This window comes from Mustela nivalis, assembly GCF_964662115.1.
Source record: "Mustela nivalis genome assembly, chromosome: 3".
Lineage (NCBI taxonomy): Eukaryota > Metazoa > Chordata > Mammalia > Carnivora > Mustelidae > Mustela > Mustela nivalis.
In genome coordinates this window covers 168,814,080-168,835,776 of record NC_139022.1, presented here as the reverse complement: position 1 = coordinate 168,835,776, position 21,697 = coordinate 168,814,080, and the positions used below count along the sequence as shown (strand labels likewise).

The following is a 21,697-nucleotide window of genomic DNA, read 5'->3' as shown; positions in this document are numbered from 1 at the left end:
TACTGTATTAATTTGAGGTTATCTGGGCTCGGCAATATTTAAGGACACTATTATGAAATTTTACAACACTAAATGAAACCAAACTTCCAACCGCTCTTGTGACATTGACTCTATTTGTTGCAAAGGGCAAAGTATGAACTTGAGAGATTAATGTGAACAGTCTCCTGGGCAGTCGGAAAGCTGAATCTGTATTACTGTTTTACACTTCCATTCTAAGAAAATAACTTCAGTTGATTTATTTCATTGGTCCTAAATGCTTTGAACTCTGATTCATTCACAGCCATTCGAATAAATGTCAGTGAGTCTCTCTCGGAATGTCAGGAATAACAACAGCAATGACTAAAAAAACGTAAAAAGCATTCAAAAACCAAGAGAGGTGCTGTTTATGAAGAATTTGTTGTGGAAGGGAACAGCTTCCAGCGTTCCACGGCAAGAAAGCAACTCCAGCCTGGAGCTGGAGGGGAAGATCCTGCAGCAAGTAAGACAGGAACTGGAGAATAACTCAGGACCAAGAGAGAAAAAATGAGTTATTTCAAGGCAGCTAGAGATCAAAACCAACAGATGACTTTCAAGTTCATAGCCTCTGACGCATAAGAGGTCATTTCCACGATTAAACTTTCCTTTCTTCCTGTGCTGCCGTCGCCCAGATAAACAGGCAGCAGACAGAAACCCACTGAACAAGTAGGTGGGAGCGAGAGTATCATATGGTGCCCGCAGAGCCTGCAGAATCTCCAGGCAGCCTTGACTGAAGGAAAACACATCTCGGTTACTAGGCTGAGACGATCTATTTTCAGCAGAACCATCCTTCCTTAAAAGCGGGGAGGGAATGGGTTCTGATGAAATATAGATTGGGAAAAATTAAAAAGTGACGGTAAATTGATTTTCTTCTCCCAGTGTTCTTATTGGGGTGGGGAGAGAATTAGAGCTAGGTAGACTTTGGCAGGAGATGGTTTGCTGTTCAGCCATCCAAACCCAAAGTAGATCAGAAGCCCTGAGGGGCATTCCCAAATGGGTGATTTGTCCGAGAGTGCCGATATTAACAAGTGCTTTCTTATTAATGTTAAAATTGGGCTCCGTTTGAGTTAGGAAGGGAAGGATAGTGTGTGTCCACAGCCATGCAGTCTAAAACACAACAGCCCTGAGTCGCATAGAACCCAAAATACCCTTGATATGACCTCATGGGATGAGAACAACCGTGGTATGTTGTTCATTAGAAAAATAAGTCCTTTCCAAACCACGCCAGCTAATAAGTACAATGAAAAGTCCTGCAGTTTGTGAGGTCAGGTAATCAACGGAGATGAGGGACTGCTGATACTCCTGGACCCTGATATGTTACAAAAGGGTCCCCCAGAACGAGGTCCCAAGTCCTAAGTCCCTACTAAATTACCAGGATTAACCCCGAGGGGGTGGCCTTGAATACTTTCATTTTCTGCCTAGCGCCTCATTTGAGCCTAGCCGGTGCCTTCGGCTCCGTGACCCATGGCTGTGGTTACACACCCCACAAGAGCAGCAATGTCATTCTTAACTCAACGATAATGACTTTGAAGAACAAATGTGAGCAGGAACGTTCTCATTTTGCAAAGTGGAAAATGCTTTGAGATCTAGAGATGAAAAGCATGGGAGTATCACCTGTTAGCAACAGACAGATTGACGGTAAGCCTAGACTCTCATGTTTTTATAAACTCCAAACAAGACAGCAATGAAGAAAACAAAAACAAACAACACTAATGGCCAGCGAGCCAAATATTCAAGAATAGGTGCCTTCCTCCCTTGGCTGCCATACTGAGCCTTTTCAAAAGGCAGATGAGGCCACGAGTGACTGGGCGAACGTCCAACTGTCTTGTAACTTGGCCAAAAATGTTGAAGTAGATACGCCGGCGTAGAGACATTCTAATTACGCAGCTATTCCGTGGCCTATCAAAACCCTTTGTACTGTGACACATCTGCCGCTTCTATCTGACATCTGTTTAAATCTCAACTTCTCGGTGCTTTTACAAACATCTCTTAGTCCCACAGAGAAAACTGAAATCCAAGGAATGGATAAAAATGGCAAGGAGCTGACTCATTTTAACCGGTCGTGCGGGATCTCTTAAGGAAACGAGCACCTCACCCAAGACTCACTCTGCCTGCTGTCCACCCACAAGGGCTCACGGAATGGTGATCTTATCTTTTTTTCTCTATGAGGCTATACCCGAAAGATTAAAGCATGCACACCAGGGACATCAGCTTACCTAAGCTCTAAGAATAAAATATTAACTGGAGAACCAATAAATAAGGGGCCGAACTGATTTTTCGAAAAATACCTAAGCGGATATCGGATGTTAACACACTGAAGCTACTTTTCTAGGCTGATGCAACGCACGCATGGCTCACCTGCTGGGAAACAGACATTTAGCTAAGCAAATCAAGTAAACCAGAGGACAGAGTACATGCCGATGTGTTTTCCCATGTTCATGCGTGCTCCTTTTTCTCGATAAATCACTCAGGTCATGACAAATAAACGGGTGCCGTGTCAGGTAGAGTGGTTAAGTCTGTTCTGCGGTGTGTCTGGATTTGGTCTCCTTTAAGTAAAAAACAAGACTCGAAGACTACAAATTCATTTTTTATCAAATTTCGTCCCATTAGGGATTAAAGGGCTGTAGGAGAAGACAAATTAGCAATTTTGTCGATCTCTGTTTATCTTTTTTTTCAGGATAAGTTTCTTGTTTTTCAGTCTAAGTGCAGCATATTTTACACACACATTTGGGCTTATTTGCCTGCATGTTAGGTAGGGTCCAACCAGGCATAGCTGAGAAGCAGGCTGGGTGTCCATACAGGTTCTCTCCGCTCCCTTTTGAAGCTCACTCCACTTCTGAGGCCTCCCAACTTAAGGACCCTATCTGACATAGTCCATAAATTCTCTCATCTTTGTTTTAATTCTCCTGATTGCAGAACTTCTCTGGTTCCAGGTTTACTTTCCTTGGGATCCTGCTCACTGAGAGTTGATCGTTGGCAAGTTGGTGTGTTATATCACAGTTCTCCTCCCCTTGGAACTTCTTTTTATTGTTAAGGAGATTTAAACAGAGGCCTTCAAGAGACAATGCCATAATCTGAAACGGTCACTTGATTGCTCACAGTTTCCAAACCTGTCCAAGTGGGTGAAGGAGTCCTATTTGTTTGGATAAAGAGCGGCACTTGGCAAACTTCCGATCACAGCACGGGGGCCCATTCTAGCATAGGATAAAGCACATTAACTACAGACAAACTACAAAACATGTCCCGCTGTTCCTAGGCATGTCTGCAACACCTTCTTTTAAGAACTGCTATTTTACGCTATTTAGAAAAAGCAATCGCAGTAATCTAACCACACAATTAGACATAAAGTCGTCTGCGACAGGTTGGCTTGGATACCGCCCACGGATATCTTACCGTGAAAAACAAGCTTCTCTTTTCTCTAATGTAGTTCACTGGGCCATGCCTTAGAGCGAACCCCACCAGGAATGTGCCACCTTGTAAGGGTCCCATTACAGGGAAGTTTACTTGTGAAATTACTTCATCACCCAAATGCTAGCTGTGCTCTAGGAAAAAACCAGTTTGTCAAAATCAGGTGCATCCCCTCATTGTACCCCCGTCGGAGGCAGAAGAACAAGTCAGCAAATGACGTCACCCAGCTGAAATGCACCTGCCTCTAAGCCCTGAATTACTCAAGGGAATTCCTTGTCGGACAATCATTCAGAAGAAACAATGTCCAAGCATGGCCTTTGCTAGAGTTTGAGTTAACTGATGACTCTTACTGTACGTTATAAAGAAGAGAAATAACAGAATCTAGAAGAACTTATTTAGTAACAGCCTCTGCTCTGAGCACCAACACATGCTTTCTCTAGTCAGACATTCACTGGGACGCTAGGAAAATGCTTTATTCTCAGCCCTTTACTAAAGAGTAGAAGGCCAGCTGGAACTGAGTAAGTAGCCAAGGTCACATCCTTAGTAAGGGGCAAAAAGCCAGTACTTGAACTCAGGTTAATTCTTCCGTACTTTATTTTATTATTATTATTTTTTTATCGTGCTGTATGACCTTTAATTAGGTATAAAGACTTCCAATCACGTCACCTAGGGACCATCTACCCGCTGCTCTGTTTGGCCGCCAGTCTCTTGTCTCTCTCTTCAGCAATGGTGAGGCGGATACCCTTTCCACGGGGAAGAGAAATCCATGGTTTGTTGCCTTTGCCAATAACAAAAATGTTGGAGAGTCGGGTGGCAAAACTGTTGCCATTGGCGTCTTTCACGTGAACCACATCAAACGAACCAGGATGTCTCTCTCTGTTGGTGATCACACCAATTCTTCCCAGGTTAGCACCCCCAGTCACCATACATAGATTACCAGTGTCAAACTTGATGAAATCAGTAATCTTTCCAGTTTCCAAATCAATCTGAATGGTGTCATTGACCTTGATGAGGGGATCAGGATAGCGGATGGTGCGAGCATCTTGAGTCACCAGATGGGGGATGCCTTTTGTCCCCACAAAGATCTTTCTCACTTTGCACAACTTGTACTTGGCCTCCTCGAGTGTAATCCGATGAACAGCAATGCGACCCTTGGTATCATAGATCAGACGGAAATTCTCTCCAGTCTTGTCAATGCTGATGACATCCATAAAACCAGCAGGGTATGTTATATCAGTTCGGACCTTGCCATCAATCTTAATAAAATGCTGCATACAGATCTTCTTTACTTCATCTCCTGTTAGGGCATACTTAAGTCTGTTCCTTAAGAAAATGATGAGAGGGAGACACTCTCTCAGCTTATGGGGACCAGTAGATGGGCGAGGAGCGAACATACCAGTCAGTTTATCCAGCATCCAATGCTTTGGAGCTGCTACACGCTTCAGATGTTTCTTGGGACCACGAGCCATGGCTGCGCTCTATTTTATTTTATTTTTATAGAGAGGGAGAGATGGTGGGGATGGGGGCAGGGCAGGGGGAGAGGGAGAGAGAATTTTAAGCAGGCTCTGCGGGGCTCCATCTCACAGCCCTGACATCATGACCTGAGCAAACCAAGATGCTTAACTGACTGAGCCACCCAGGCGCCCCAGGTCTTCAATACTTTTAACCACTACGATACTCTGTACAACCAGAAATGCTTATTTTGATATATAGCTACCTGAGGTCCTTCTGCTTTCCTTCCTCAATCTTGGCGGTCAGATTTCTAGAAATAACACATCAAACAATCAAAAGCGAAACATACTACAGAGTTAGAATTCAGCTTCTAGTGGAAAATGTCAAAGTTCTACAAATAATACTGCCTTCTCTCCGAGATACAGGAGAAAAGTGTCAAATCTCTACTTTATAAATAAACTACCAAATGCTGAGGAAGAATGTCTTTGGGCATATTGCCTGTTCTTGTGCCGCAAATCAGCAGGAATGCCTGACACGTGATCTAGAATCTACTTCTGCCAGCCTAGTCCTGGGGAACCGTCATATATCATGTGTGTCTCACGAATCCGTCTTTGAAAAAAACTCCTCACCAAATCAAATCGCACAGAAAGGGCTGTTGCACGCTTCTTGTGTTTTAGGCAGAGATCTGAGACAAATGGAAGCTGTTCTCCTGTGCTCGGGATATATAAAAGAGGCGGTATACTGAGCTAAGTGCCGTGTCTTTAGCGGTGTTCATGAATTCACTCCTAATTGAATAATAACTTCAGGAAAACATCAACCTCGCCTCCATAATGAACCTTCACAATCTCAGCCCCGTGTTATATAAAGCAGGAAACTACTAATGCTTCACTCCCCGTCCGGGTGTTGCAATACGTGGACAAGGCACCCATCTCTTCTTCACCTGTAGGACGTCTGCAGGGGCGAATCAACGTCAGGACAGTACTGTGTTTTCGGTTGAAAAACACCTCATTGTATGTCACGTTACATCACCCTCACAGGCTGAAGACGTCCTTAACAGAACTACTGAGCATGTTTTTAAAAATGGGTGTGGGCGGGTGCCTGGGTGGCTCAGTGGGTTAAAGCCTCTGTCTTTGATTCAGGTCATGATCCCAGGGTCCTGGGATCGGACCCCACATTGGGCTCTCAGCAGGGAGCCTGCTTCCCTCACCACCCCCCCCCCCGCCTGCCTCTCTGCCTACTTGTGATCTCTGTCTGTCAAATAAATAAAAAAAATATTTTTAAAAAAATAAATAAAAATAAAAATGAGTGTAGGAAGCCGAACTGTGCGGCAGGAAGGTTCTGGGTTTGAGGCCGCCTTCCAAACCTCCGAAACCTTTTGTCCCCGGGCTTGGTTGGGCAACCGTGTTTTCCTCTCCTGGCACCGTATCACACAGGGGGCACAACCCTTGTGGCCAGCGCCCAGCGCTGGCACTGCCTCTCGCCGGGCCCACACCCCCACGCAGGCCGGAATAGCGGGAGGTGCGGACCGCACGATGAGGAGGCCGAGGAACGCGCAGCCCCGACCCGAGGGAAGGGGCCAAGTCAAACAGGCGACCGGGCCAGCAGGGCAGGAAGTGGCCGGGAAGACATTCCCCGATGGCTCGGGATATTTAAATGTTGAGGACTGGGGAGTGTGAGCGTGTGTGTGTGTGTGCGTGTGTGTGTGTGGATGGGGGTGGGCGAGAGGTGTATACAACCCGGGAGATAAGAGAATCCTGTTGCTAAACTAAAAATAATTTGGTCCTGACAGATGGATCGCAGCACTAGCAAAGCAAACACGGCAGCAAAGGGCTACTAAAGATCCCAGGGCGGTAGGTGTGTTTTCCCAGGCTGCCTGGCCTCTGCCTATGTCCATGGGCATTGCCCGGGAAGAACAGCCCTTCAGCTGGCCCGGCCTATAAAACAGTGCATTTGGTCCACCATTTTACCCCACATGGAGTCTGGCCCTTGGTGCTGGGAAGACACCAGCCTCCCCGGTGTGCCTGGGGCCCGCCTGGCTTAGCACTCAGAGTCCCAGATCCCAGAAACCCCGTAGTCGCGGGCGAACTGGGTCAGTCGGTTACTCCACGGACAGCTCGCGGTGGATCTTTTTTCTGCCTTAGTGGAGAGGTGTTTGCATTTTTCTTTTTTTTTCCTTTTTCTTTTAAAGGCCAACACTTTTAGGTGAAGGAACTGTCTTTGGATCGGTAGAATACTGACAATGTGATCTTGAAGATTCCAAATGCTGCACCACACATAAAGCGACAAACCCAAACGTCTAAAGCTGCTCTTGAGGTCACATAAGGTGATCTCTGGTGTGTTTTTTTCACATTAAGATACACTCTTCAGTAGTAGTATTGATGGTACACTTAAAAGCAGCGTTCTTTAAACTCAAATTTGCACAAAGCTTTAGAAGTTGTAGTTTGAGAGAACTCCTCCTGTGGACGGTTAGCCCTGGGAAGCCACTGAGACAGGCTGTGGCCACCCATGTGGCTCTGGGGCCCTGTGGGGGTGGTGAGGCGGACACCAGCAGAACCCATGGCTAACCCCCAAGCCGCAGTCTCCCTTACCAATACCTGACCTCAGCCCTTCCCCATTCTCCTTCATGAAATGCCAACTTCTTGTTTCGCTTGCTCTCTGGAGGGACAGGCACAGGCCCAAGGACCAATCAGACTCAAGCAGAGTAGTGCGCAAGGAAGGACCACAACTTCTTCCTCCTGGCACAGCCCAGCTTGGCGTATCTGTCAGTGAAACACCTGAGTGCTTCACCCGGCTTTGCCTCTCCAGGGTCCTCTGTGACCCCAGGCTGCCTCACGATGTTTTCACTCGGTTTACTGCTTCGGGATTCTAGAAACACAGTGTGAGCCTGCCAGGGTTTTCCCGCTGATTATCTGCTGATTTTGAAGTCACAGAACTGTGTTTCTTTCCGTGGTGTTTCTAGAGGCCAACCACTTGGGGGTAGGGTCAGGTGGGGCCAGGACAGTTGCGCTGGATGATTCCTGGCTGGGCCACAGGCATGGCTTTCGTTAGCAGGGCTGTGATGCCCACTCAGAGGCTGCGGAGAGACGGGGGCTCCAGAAGGAAGGATGTAGAAATTATCGATGTTCCCACTAGCTATTTTCATTATTACTATTTTGGCCTCTCTTAATTAAGTCACTAAAGGTCTCATTAAAAAAAAAAAAAATGACTTCTCTTGCTAGTCACATGTCCTCACTTTGCTAGTTCAGCTCATTTACTCAGGTGTTAGGACGGTATATAAATGCCCTGGCCACCAGCCTCCTCTGAGAAATCCTACACTACAGGAGACCATCCTTACTGTCATCAACCCAACATTGCTCAAATGTACTTGACCACAGCGTCTAATCCGCACGTAAGCCCTACCGGGGCACCTAAGATTTGGGGAAACTTGCTTAACTAAGGTATTCTCAGAATTAAAAACAGTCTCTTTTCCTCAACTAGACTATGAATCTTGCTAATTGAGTAAAAGTGGTTAGTAAACCGTAGACCATTTCCCACAGATTAATCTTTTTCAGCAACAAGTTAAATTCTGAAGAAAGATAAGGAGGAGGGGTAACATCTTTAAGGAACAAAGCTTAATCATTTATAAAAAATATTTTACTTTTAAAAACCTACCCCAAATTTTGAGGGGGGAAAAAATTCCTTGCTCAGCAAAGCATCCAATTCTCTACCAGAATTTCCCAACAGCTCAAAATACCAACAGGGTACGGCTCTACTCAACATTACAGTGAAAATTCCTGGAACCCCCTTCTAAGAAAAGCCAAGCTGTAGATCAAGAACCACCAAATATTGATATTTTCTGGCTGGAAAATCATACTAAGAAATCAGTCTTTAAGCAGTTACATTTCTAAAACAGAACATAATTAAAAATCTAAAAATGTAAACAAACTATTTAAAAGTTCTTAAAAGGTTGCTGCTACAGATATAAATTTATTGTCTCAGTGGAAAATCTGACAGCTTTCCACGTATAGGTATTATTTCCACTATTGTGCTTTGTTATGAGGCCCCCAAAATAGTTGCAGTGAAGGAAAAAAAATGCTTCTAGGTTATAAATAAGCATATCCTTTCCAAAAAATTCAGTAACTGAAGTCAACTATCAAATTGCTAGCTAATGGTTCTAGGGGTAGTTACACATAGAGGGAAAAGTCAAAATAAACATTGTTTTAAGTAAATAAGCAGACTTGTGGAAACGTTCGAGTCATCTAGAAAACACAGCATGAGAATTAAAAACAAATTCTAACAGATTTATTTAAAACTGGTACAAGAGACCTCAGGCTCTTGATCTCAGCTCAGGTCTTGATCTCAGGGTTGTGAGTTCAAGCCCTGCCTACTTAAAAAAACAAACGATACATGGGTTCAAGAGGAGCGGGAGGCCGTAATTCCAACAAAGGTTAAAGTGAATTTTAATCAGCATTCGTGCTTTAGGTTCCCGGCTTTAAAATGGGGATAAGGATCTATGTTCCACTAGGAGAGCCATGAAAAATCAGGAAAGAATATGACTATTGAGATAGTGGAAAACACACCAACACTCACTAACCTTTCTGCAAGGAAAAATTTAACTAGTTCGGATTACTTCTAGCCTACCTTCCAACTGACAAAATATACCTAGCTACAGCCGAATAGTAGCCAGGGACAACTTCTGGGTGCTTAATGCTTCCAACCCTGATGAAATCCCACTGCTGCTTCGGTGGGCCCCCTAGCTTGGCCAACTTAATGCGGAGGCTCCAGCAACCTGTACTTATAATCCTGGGTCCCTGGTGGATCAGTAAGGCAACCTGAGGTCAGCGGCTTTTCTCTTGCTCATGCTAAGGCTCCTGATAGAGTGTACCTTCAAATGTCCTAGAGGAAATAATACTCATTCCATTCTTAAATCACAGCAAAGCCACCTATGTTGGAAGTTCTACCAAAGAAGAATTGGTTTGACATGCTCATTAAAAATGAGGTATCTTTCTCTGCAACCTGAGCTTTCTAAATTAGCTCAGGTCTTGAAGCAGGTTCATTGGTGGACGAGACGTTAGCTCTTCATGCTAACTGGTAAGAATCAAAACCAAGCTCTTACCTACTAACCTTGGACAGCTTGTTGAGCTGTTAGAAATACCAGTTTTTAAAAATTTTTTTGGCGAGAAAGAGAATCTTAAGCAGGGTCTCTCCTCAGCGTAGAGCCTCAGCCGGGATTCGATCTCACCACCTGGAGACCATGACCTCAGCCGAAATCAAGAGTCCAACGCTTAACCGACGGATCCAGCCAGGTGCCCCAGAAACCCAGTCTTCGTAACACCTGCAACAACAGAGGCTGAAGCAAGATTCTCCCTTGCTCCTTCCCTGGCCTAAAGTATTTATGGTCCCAGGACAGAGCCCTAGGGCTACAGGAGTAAGAAAGGGTGGGGATTACATTAAGTGTCAGGATTGAAAAGTCTACTGCACAAGCTTAAAAGGAAATGGTGATCTTTGTCAGAGCCTTTCAAAACAGCCCAGATATTACCCTTTGTGGACTGGCCTATGTTGGGCCTGATGCTGACGAGCCCAACTGACCTGAGGCCCTGCCCCTCTCATCAAAAATTAGGCAAGAAGAAAATGACCTGGTGCCTATTTATATGTGCTGGTGGGTCATTCCTTTGTCCATGTAATAGGAGTATTTTTGTGCAAAGGGACTATTTAGGGGCTCTGCAGTCCTCCAACAACGCTTCAGCTTCTCTTTCTTGTGTCAAAACTCTTTTCAGTTACACACCTTAGAGTCCGCAGCAGGAAGGAGTGAGGAGACCAGCCAGCAGCGGCCTGGGCCTTCCGTGGGGCCCACGCGGACATGTGTTCCGTCCAGACGCGGCCTGGCCTCAGTTCAGAATGGGGCTCCCCTTCCACAAAATTCATAAGCATCTCATAAGCAACTCTAAATTGATTTTCCATAAAATTTTAAAGTATGAGGCAAAAAGGCCTGATGTCGTGGCAAAGAATATGAGCTCTCCCGTTGGCCTGTCGGCAATGCTGTCTGTCCCTGGACAAGCTATCTGCCTGCCACCTGCAACTTTGGTTCCCCTGTGAGTAAAGCAGAGATGACAGGAACCACCTCCTAAGGGAGGGCCCCCGTGTAAAGTGCTGAGTTAGTGCCCGGTCTACAGGAAGCCCTCCACAGGCGGCAACAAGTTACTGTCACTGTTGCTAATTACAGTAAAGGCAGGTGAGCTCAGTGGACTCTGTTGAGGGAAAACCCATTTTTACTGCTGATTTACTAAGGAATACCTTGAGATTCTTTTAAAAAATGTAAAGGTCTATTCTGTGGTCATAGGCAAATCACTTATCCTCCCTGTGTCTTCATTTCCTCATTTGGAGAAAGAGAATCATAACGGGCAGCTTCCTGGCGTGAATTAGCCGATTAATGAGTTAATACCCATACAGGATTTAGAGCAGTTACCTGGAACACAGTCAGGACTAGATAACTTGTTTCTTGTTTCACCCTCATTAAGATAAACAAAAACACTGCTCTCCAGTCAGTCAGTCAGAGTAGGAAAGAAAAGCCTATTTACTTCACTAACATTAATGAATCAGATAGTGCTAATCATTACTTTTGCTGCTAGTACAGCTAATTTTAATTTCTATGGTGATCTCTCTCTCTTTTTTTTTTTTTAAGATTTTTATTTATTTATTGGACAGAGAGATCACAAGTAGGCAGAGAGGCAGGCAGAGAGAGAGGGAAGCAGGCTCTCCCCGCTGAGCAGAGAGCCCAATTCGAGGCTGGATCCCAGCACCCTGGGATCATGACCTGAGCTGAAGGCTTAACCCACTGAGCCACCCAGGCGCCCTTCTATGGTGATCTCTTTACAAGGTTTTTAAAAACATGTATATAATTCTGGATTTGTACAGAGTTGGTTAAATTTTAAGATGATTTTTAATTCTGTTGAGACTAAGAGACTAATGTTAAGAGACGAATGTGCACTCTGGTTAATCATTAGAAACGCTTGGGCGAGTCTGGGCCATTGTAAAAGGGAGTCCTAGAAAAGTGTGACAGTCTGTGCTCACAGAACAGCTCAGCACACGTTGAAACGCTTCTCAAGTCTACGACCTGTGACTCTGAAAACCAATTTTGCAACCAGGCTCTCAAGCCTTCTGATGGCTTGGTGTGTTGGTGATAAAAAGCAGCAGGAGTCCGCCCTCTTCCCGGGCAGGCATCTCGTGCGCTTCCCATCATTTAATTTCAAGCCTCGGGAAGATCCAGCAACACTCTTACAGTGCTACTATGAATTTCTGGCTCGTGAGATTCTGGCAGATGTTCCTGCTGGCTGAGAATTACTTTTCCTGTTTGTCTTTCTGCTTATCCAGTCACCCTCTTGTCTTCTGGCGGGATCACGCTTGGGGGCAATCCTGTCCATTTGCAGACGGCACCCGGGCACCTTCCCTGATGCAAGCCCGAAGTCTGCAGTCATGGGAGGGCCCTCCCCTGCCTGAGGTGAGGGGAGAGGCCCCAGCACTAGCAGCTGGTCCCGGAGGGGCTGTCTGCTTAGTTCCAATGGGATTATGTTACTTGGCAAATGGTACTGTGCACACTTTCTGATAAAGGACAGTTGAGAAACAGTTTATTTTTTCAACAGATCACTTAACGAACGTAACAAAACACTCCGTGGTGTGAACTTTTCTGCCAGTGTACACAAACTGCAGGTGTGCCCAGGCGCAAACTCAGCCAGACCCTTCCCGGCCCCGAAGGCGCATGCAGATGTTGGCCAAGGAACAGGCCCACTCTCCACGTCATGACAAAGAACACCAAAGGCCCAAGCCCTGGGGCCTTGGCTCTTTGTAAACAACAGGGGAATGTCTTCGAGCAATAACTAATCATAAACATCTGAGCAAAGATCCTTCCAGTGATTGTGACCTACCTAGCTTTCCAAATATATCATCACTTCGCTTTTTTGCACAAATTGAGCCTAGTGCCCTGTTAGTTTAACAGAGGAGGGAAAAGTCTCGAAAGTGAAAGCCTGTGAGGGTCCTGGGTTGCCATAGCAACCGCAGCACGCACTTTCTCTGCTTGCTTAGGTTTCAACGTAAGTGCTCAACCAGGAAAGAAACCGACTTACTACTTATCATTTCTGGAAAAGGAAAAGATTATACTCTTTCCTTTTAATCCTTAACAGAGAGTAGTGAGGGCAGGTAGAAAGGATGTTAACACAGATGACTTAAAACTTCTTAACTTGGGGTGCCTGGGTAGCTCGGTCAGGTAAGTGTCTGCTTTCCATTCAGGTCATGATTCCAGGGTCCCAGGATCGAGTCCCACAGCTGGGAACCTGCTTCTCCCTCTCCCACTCCCCCTGCTCATGCTCCCTCTCTTTTTCCCAAATAAATAAATAGAAATATTTATTAAAAAAAACAAAAGCTTTACACAAAACTTGAATGCACACGTGCACACACGCACACGTGCACACACACACACCACTGCCACAGTTGTGGCTTGCTGTCTGACAGGGTCCTCCTAAAGCCCAGTATACCAGCATATTCTGTAGCTTGAATTCTAGGAGTCGTATCCATTAAGAACAAAAACCAGAAAGATTCCTTTTTTTTTTTTTTTATCTTTAGCATTAAAAAAGAGCTTTTGTTTGGTTCTGTTTTCAAGGCTGGGGAGATTTTGATCAGCCTCCAAACTCCTATTACCTTCAGGCTGAAATCCAGACTAGAAAATGCCAAGCCCCAGATCTTCCTTTTCCTAGAAGAAGCAACAAGACACAGAACAACAGAACGAAAGCCCCAGCGGTGCTCACCAGGCAGCATCTCGTTCTCAATATTCTACTTCTGCACCATAAGGAGGGCACTTTGTGCATCGGGGATGTCTATGGGAGCTGGTGTTTATTCTGACTCGGGGAGGAATGAGAAGACGGAACATCTGCCATCAGAGGGAGGAACCCCTGCCCTGCCTGCCAAGCGCCAGTAACCAATCACAGACTGACCCTGAGAAAATGACCAATATCTGACCTTTTCTGTGATCTGACATAATAATGTCCAGGCTGGCCTTGTCCAAGTCAGCTGGCCACACCCCTCCACGAATGTCACCAAACCCTTCTGAGAATAAGCAAGGAGAGATGAGACATCGTTAAATGCTTTATTCCGGGGACTCCTGCCCTATCAGCGATGGGCAGTAACATTTTGTTTTCATCCCAACCGCCCTCTCTATAAACCGGTTTGCTCAAAAAGAGATTCCAAAGCTCTCTGATTCTCACCAAGTGGAGCAATCTGGCTAGATCAAGGAATTCCCCCAACACTTTATGATAGTTTATTTTTTCCTCTTTCTGTATCCAAGATACATGGTTTAAAGATTTTTGAGAAGGAACGTTATGCTACTCCAGCAGGCTATATGTACCCACCACTGTCTATTTTGTCCTAGGACAGAACCACATGGGAAGTTTGTTTCTACCATAATGTCCCAGGAAGGAGGGGAGGGGAAACAAATCACAGACATGGGTTATTCTTTTCTGGATTCAGACCATAACCAAGTTCTGATTTTTCTAACTGGGTTTTTTGCTGTGCTAAATTTGTAATCTAATATTCTATTCATAGGGGAAATGGAACTGTGCGTTTTCTTGATTTGTGAGTAATTTTTTAAATTATGTATTATTTCTTCTTTTATTTTCCTTGTTAAAATTTGAAATTAAAAGAATTTTAAAAACAGCTTTATTGAGGCATATTCAACATGCCTATTTAAAATATTGATTCAGCGTTCTGACGTATGTATACACTCGTGAAGACACTGCCCCAATCAGAATGAGCAACTCATCCAGTACCTCAAAAGGTTGGTCCTACTTCTTTTTTCTAGATGGAGAAATCATTGACATATAACATTGTACCAGTTTCAGATGTACAACATAACAATCTGATGGGTGTATATATTGCAGCTCCCACCCAACAGGACACATAGTTACAAATTATTTTTCCTGAGTTGAGAACTTTTAAGGTCTACTCTCTTAGCAGCTTTCAGGTATAGATCACAGTATTCCTGAGTCAAGTGTGACAGTTATTCTAATGATTGCTTTCAAGGCCACGTTCAAGCAAGAGTAGATGCCAATGAATCTGCTGCCCAAGATGGTTTCTAGAAGTGACACATAATTTGATTTAGTAAATACTACATTTTCAAGTTTCCTTCAAAATTCTGATTTATTGGGTTAGAGGAGTTCCTACCAGCTTTCTAATGATGCCCAGGCAGCCTCATCAGAGACTGTACTGCAGGAAAAGGTGTTCTGACACCTGAAGACAGCTAAGGTATGGGGTGCCTGGCTGGCTTGGTAGGTGGTGGGTGCAACTCTTGATCTTGGGATTGTGAGTTCAAGCCCCACTTTGGGTGTAGAGATTACTTAAAAATAGTATCTTTAAGGAAAAAAACAAAAAGACAGCCAATGTATATCCTGAAAGGTGACTCTAAGGTCCTCTATGGCAATGGACATTGAAAGCAAGACAGGAGAGGACCCCATGGAGAGGAACCTCAGAAAAAGAACTCACAGGTGCTCCAAATTGGCATGCTTTTTGATTTTATATAACTTGACAGGCTAATACCTTAATCGTGAGTTTTTCTTCTTTACACTCTCATGTGCATTGGGAACTTTCCTAAAAGTTTTACAGGCAAGTGTATATGACGAATATGCTTAAGAAGACTAGCTGTCACTACTGGTTTTACATTCATTAGGTAGAACGCGGCAAACAAAATATTTAGAGGGACAAAGAGCTAACATACAAAGTTTTGTTAAAACAAAACAAAACAAAGGAATATAGCAAGCCTCTTCTATCTGGACAAACAAGGGACCCATGTGAGAATAATTAAAGCATAAAATGATGTATTTCTTTAAAAAATTTTTTTTAATTGGGGTAAAATATGCATAATACCAAATTTAGCGTTCTAACGATTTTCAAAGAGTGCAGTTCGGAGGCATTCAGCATGTCCACACTGTGGTGCAACCATCACCACCGACCATCTCCACAACCTCCTTCACCTGCAGAACGGAAACTCTGTCCCCATTAAACCAACTCCTAATTCCCTGCTCCTGTCAGCCCCCCGACCACCACCCCTCTGTCTCTGGGAGTTTGACTCCTCTAGGGACCTCATGCGTGGAATCGTGTATCGTTCTGCTCTTGTGACTGGCTGATTCCACTTTGCGTAATGACGGCTCAGGCCATCCACGTTGTGACCTATATCTGTATGGGATAATTTGATAGTTTACCAAAACTCCTAGAATTCCAGAATTAGGTGCCAATTTTGAAGCTCTCCGGAGTTTAAGGAAAACGTAATGGGTTAGTGCTTTACAAAGTGATGATAAACTTGGAGCAGTTTCTACCCCCAGAAGATGGGAAAAGGCTGACCAGAGAGACGCTTCTACTGAAATTGGACAGATTCCTGTGTATGATACATAGGAAACTATCTACTGTGAGGAAATGGAACATTTCATTCGGCCCACTTTGTTTAAGGCCGAGAGTGTGCCACCACTGACCGGTGTCCTCCATGTCATACTGATCTCACCCCAGAGCTCTAAGGCTGGGGGGCAGGTTTTTGCTCGGCTGCTGGGCTCACGGATCATTCCCTTGCCTGCCAGTCTGGAAGGTTGCTGGTGTGTTTCACGAGCAAACAGTGTCAAAAGCTCAGCTCCCTGGCAGGCGTGCAGGCCGAGGAGAGAGACCAGTTCTAGCCAAGCAACGCCCCGAACAGACCAGCCTGGTGGGTCCACCCCAGTCCGGCCACGTATCACTGTTTGGCCTGTAGGTCACAGAGATGGCTCAGCCCCTCCGGGGACTCTTCCCAGGAGCCAGCTAGGACTCGCTCTGTGCAAGACGAGGTGGGGAAACTAAACTGAGCTGACCGTCTAGGCCTGCAGAGTAGCAACACGGGGCAGGCGCAGGGAGTGTGGGTTTCCTTCTGTCTAGGCCACGTCTGATGAGAAGCACTTGTCTCTCCTCCGTTCACTCAGTGCTCACGGGCCACTACTGAGTAATCATGTTACCACTGCATGGTGACTTCCCTCCCTTTCCTCTCTCAGCAGTAATGCCCAGAGAAGAATGTTCTGGAGACGCAAGGTAGGACACACAGAGGTCCCAGAACAACACATCTGTTCTACACAACCGCCTCCTATATTCAGCACACTCTGTTCCACTGTGGTTCCCTGCAGCACAGCAAAGAGCATCAGGGTCTTGGGGCATCTACGCTGTGAGGAACGAGAACCTTCGCCGAAACTGCTCCCTGTACCGGGTCACTGCCTCGGCCTCAGCAGTGGAAACCCCGTCGCCTGGGCTCTTCAGCTCCCTGACAGATGAGTCACTGCGGCTCTCAGTTTTCTGTAACACACTAGACCTCCATGAATGGGAGCCCCTCCAGCAACTCTGGGGAGGGGGCAACCAAAATGGAAAAAAGAGCCCATCTGATAGCAGCAGCAGAGGCCTCCGAGTGGGAGCAGAGCAACAGGCGCCGGGCAGAAGACTGAGCCCGAGGAAGGAGCAGGCAGGAGGAAGCTCGGGAGGAAGGCGGGCTCTTCCCTTGCTGCTGGGCCCCGAGAGCCCTCCGTCCCTTCCCCGACATGTCCTGGTTCTTGGTCTCTGCATTGGGGAGGGAGGGGCACAGGCCAGCCCTGAAGAAGGACCAAGTAAAGAGGGGCAGTGAGGCTGACCCACTGAGTTAAAGCCGTCCCCGCTCCCAAGTCCGACAGCCCGGACAGCTCCTGCAGACACCGCGGGCACACGTCTCACACGCTCAGGCAGGTACACACGCCATGTGCTTTAGACGCCCACCTGTGACCTTTTCTTCTTTTTACTTTTGTTTATTTATTTAACTGAAGGTGGGGGATGGGCAGAGGGACAGGGGAAGAGAAAATCTCTAGCGGCTACACACCCCCCGAAGCCAACGTGGGGCTCGATCTCAGGACCCCAAGGTCATGACCTGAGCCGGGATCAAGAATCGGAGGCTCAGCCTACTGAGCCACCCACAGGCTCCTAACTGTGACCCTCTCTTAGGGGACTGGATCGTATTCTCTTCCTCCTGCGAGCCCACGAAGCGGGATGAAGGGGAGGAGTGTCCTGGCATCGTCGGGGGCCTTCCGTCCTCCAGCCAAGTCCACATTCACATCCCTCACAGGAGGGAACGCGTCTCTTGGCTGCAGAGCAGAGCGACTTTAGTAGCTGGGCTGCAGGCTTTGTCTCTCTCTGCCTCGTGCCTTCGCTGCCCTGAATTTGGGTATTAACATAAAGGCCTTTTTGATTTGCTCATATTCCCACGGTTGGCCATCTTGGGACAACTGGGATGTCGTACGTTTCTCTCTGTAGCCCATTCTTCCTGCGTACCACAAGCAAACAGGCTCACTGGCTCCCCTAACACTCGATAATCTTCCAGGTGGCAAGTCTTGCCGACCTTCCTCCCAGCCACATGGGCACCATCTCGGGCCTTTCCCCCGGCTTCTCAGCCACCGGCTCAACAGCAGACTCCAAGTTAGATCCTGCAGCCTGAAGACAGACAAGTTCGGGGCTTTCCAAATGACAGCCTTGCAAAAATGAAGGGCTCTGCATCCAAGGCTGTGCACTGCTCTTTGGGAGGGGGGAGGGCAGGAAACCAAACCACTCGGGGCATCCCCTCCCATCTGGGGAGCCTGGGGGAGCAAAATCGGGGTGGTGATGACTTCCATCCATGCGGGCAGCGAAAAGGAGGCCCCTCAAAGAGAAGGCTTCTGCAGCCAGTAAGGAAGACAAAGATCACAGGAGGGGAAAAGGGCAGTTGGCGATTTTGAAATCAGATCTCCTAGGCCACCACTATTGAGTAAGCGAGCGCTGCACACGAGGCTGCCCTGGAGGGGGTGCGGGAGGAGCCCTGTGATCCCTTAGCAGAGGCAAGCAGCAAGTTCACAGCGCTGCTCAGTGAACAAAACGGCGGGAATCAAGGAGGGTCTATCAGGGGCTTCATCCATCCTCCCGGGAAGCCCCGCTGCCCAGGGCCGATCCTTTCATTTCTGCTGGCCTTTGGCTGCGTGCCGCACACCACCTGTACGGGGCGGGCAGGGGAAGGGTCTATTTGGTGCCCATAGATAGGGACCCAGTCTTTCTGGCAATCTTGACATAAAGAGAGATTTTCCGACTCAACATGGGAGGATCCTATGCCTTCCAGCGACCTCTGCTCATGATGAGACCCCAAGGAAAACGACAGTGGAAAATTCAATAAGGATTTTTAATTTCCTTTTCTAAGTTTTATATTCTGTTCCATGAAGAAGAAAGACTTTGAGTGTTATTATTGTGCCATTCGATGATAAAGCAGGAGTAATTACTAGGAACGAAATGATATTATAAGAAGAGGTAAGTTATAAATTATTCTAATGATCCACTGGGGGAAAATAGTGGTTCATCTCCCTTGACTTTACACCTCATTCCCCGGCCTGCCCCCCAAAATTCAAAAAGCGAGCAAATAAATAAAAATTCCTCAAAGAGGAGATAAAGGAAGAAAAATGCTTTTACGTCCAGGAGCTGCCCGCCCCTGGAAAAGAGCAACAGCACAGGCATAAAAAGGCTATTTCTTCATTTTGGAAAACCACTATGCAGACTCTATGAGCCTGGAGTGCCTACGAGATTAATCATACCATCCTCCCGTCGAGGCCGGTTGTGGCCTTTAATGTCAGAGTCCCCAACCAGCTTTAAGACAACTCCAGGCTCTACCTTCTAAGATCTGCCCCCGCCCTTTTAAAAACTGAATGCCATCCCATTAAAAATAAAAAAAGAGAAAAACTGGCTTATTTCAAACAACCTATAAATATTTTATACTTTGCTAAGGGAAGCCTCAGATGACACAAAACTATCAAAATGTTGCCACGGTTATGAAATCAATGATTTAATAAGCTCAAAAGGGAACTAACTACAAACAAGCACCCATCACCGTTCCAAGTTCAGGAGGACCAGGTTTTGGTTTACAACACAGTGCTGTGTTTTAGAAACACGCCACTCTCATTTCAAGGCTTCCCCCTCTGCACTCACCTGTCCAGCTCAGTTGCTAAGGAGCCGGCATATACTAGAGATCGGATTTCTCCTCTGTACACTTGGTGCGGCAGGTGCGTCCCAAGTGCATATTCTTTTCCACCTTCTCATTTGGAGTTTGGAGCGGGAAAGCACTCTAGTTCTATTTTTAACTATATTCTCTCATTTTGTGTCCCGGTAAGTCATGTAACCCATTCAGAATCCCTAAAGCAATGGACTTTCCCCTCCTACGATGTTAACCACACATAGATAGTTCATAAAACTATTTATTAAAATAAATAAAACCATTTGCACAGAAAATTATTACAGATGATTAGGTGATATATTCAGTGGAGGGAGGGAAGAGGAACTTCATAGTAATATTATTTGCTATTCGATGAATATTGCTTCAGTGTTACTTTCTGTTCGGGTCTCATGCTAGGACATGTAATATAACATTGTCTCTGCTGTGACATGAATATGGTGCATTATAAGCCTGTTGGTTTGGGGGAAGCTCATTCTCACGATAAGAAGTCCAGAGGCTTCGGCTAACATGGTAAGTGCTTCTGGCCACTGTCACTCTGCACATCGGGGTCTACCCAGGCTCCCCCAACCACAGTTGTGCAGGGTGATGCATCTGTCCCACACGAAGATGCACACTTGCCAATCAGACAAGACTGGCATCCTTTAAGAGATGCTTTAATGGTCATTTGGGTGTGTACCCCCAAGGAAGCCGGTCTTCGGCGCTTCCAGGGCTGAAGGTCAAGGCCATTAGTGATCGGGCATGCTTCCCCACCTATGGCGTTAAGACCTCCTCACTGGGCAGCAACCGCCTGCCCCCGCCACCCCGCAGTACTCAAACCACCCTGACTTCTTCCCTCAGGTGAAGACACCGCCCACAAAAGGACATGTTCGGGTGTGTTTTCTTTCACCAGAAAATGCTTCTTATCGCAAACACAAGAACTGTTTCTCAGCGTAGTTGGCCTCACTGGCATCTATGCGAAGACCAGTCAGGGAACCCAAGGTTCAAGTCCATGCTGGGAGTTGCCTGCCTGACGTGGGGCCAGCTTTGCCACCCGAGAGGAGCGACCTTGCCCTCCGGGCGGAGAAGGGAGGCTGCTCCGGTCGCGAACCCTAACGCGTTGCCCTGGTCCCGATCTGAGCTGTGTGCCAGGCGGTGAGCTCAGGAGGAAGTCGGTCAGTTTGCTGTCCCTCCACTTAGACGGACAGACGTGCTCCAGCTGATAAAAGACCTTGAGCTGATAAGGACCTTGAGCTCATCGCCTGGGTTCTGCCTTAGACGGTTTCAAGCAAGGGGTCGTTCACATCATCCATTTACTTTGCCCAAGCCCGTCTGCCGCTCCCCCTGCACTGAGTGCCATGGGAAAGGGGGAGCCCTGCCTCGGGGCTTCGCGGTAAGGTGGGGACACAGATGTGGCACCGCCAAGATGCCAGGAGGCCTGGGACAGAGGAGCCCTGGGGCCCCCCAGGAAGAGCAGACTGCAGCCACGGGTGAAAAGCTAGGGACACAGCACTGCGGCCATCCGGGCAAACTAATCTGAAATTAATGAATGCTGGGAAGGGAAAAATTATCTTTAAAAAAAAAAAAAAAAAGACCCCTGATTTATTAAAAGGTGCTGAAAAGCAGAGGAAGTCCAATGTCTGCCAGAAGGTACAGCCAGTGAAAGCCTGGAGCCCACACCGAGGGGGTTTTAACCCGATGATTAGATTTTAAGAAAGTAATACTCGGCAGCATAGACAAGGAGGGCTGCAAGGCTGGGGGGGGGGCACTCAGAGGCGGCGGGGAGGATGGGGTGAAAGCAGGCGGGTCATTTTGGCAAAGCGG

General features: G+C 46.6%; 1 protein-coding gene and 1 pseudogene across 2 annotated transcripts in view; both read right to left on the bottom strand.

The window, feature by feature from the left end:
* ANKH (ANKH inorganic pyrophosphate transport regulator) overlaps window positions 1-21,697 on the bottom strand; it is a 124,797-nt gene that overhangs the window by 90,108 nt on the left and 12,992 nt on the right. The window lies entirely within an intron of this gene.
* LOC309861394 (small ribosomal subunit protein eS4 pseudogene) lies at window positions 4,015-4,902 on the bottom strand (annotated as a pseudogene). Its single transcript has one exon. The product of its transcript is annotated as a small ribosomal subunit protein eS4 pseudogene (transcript).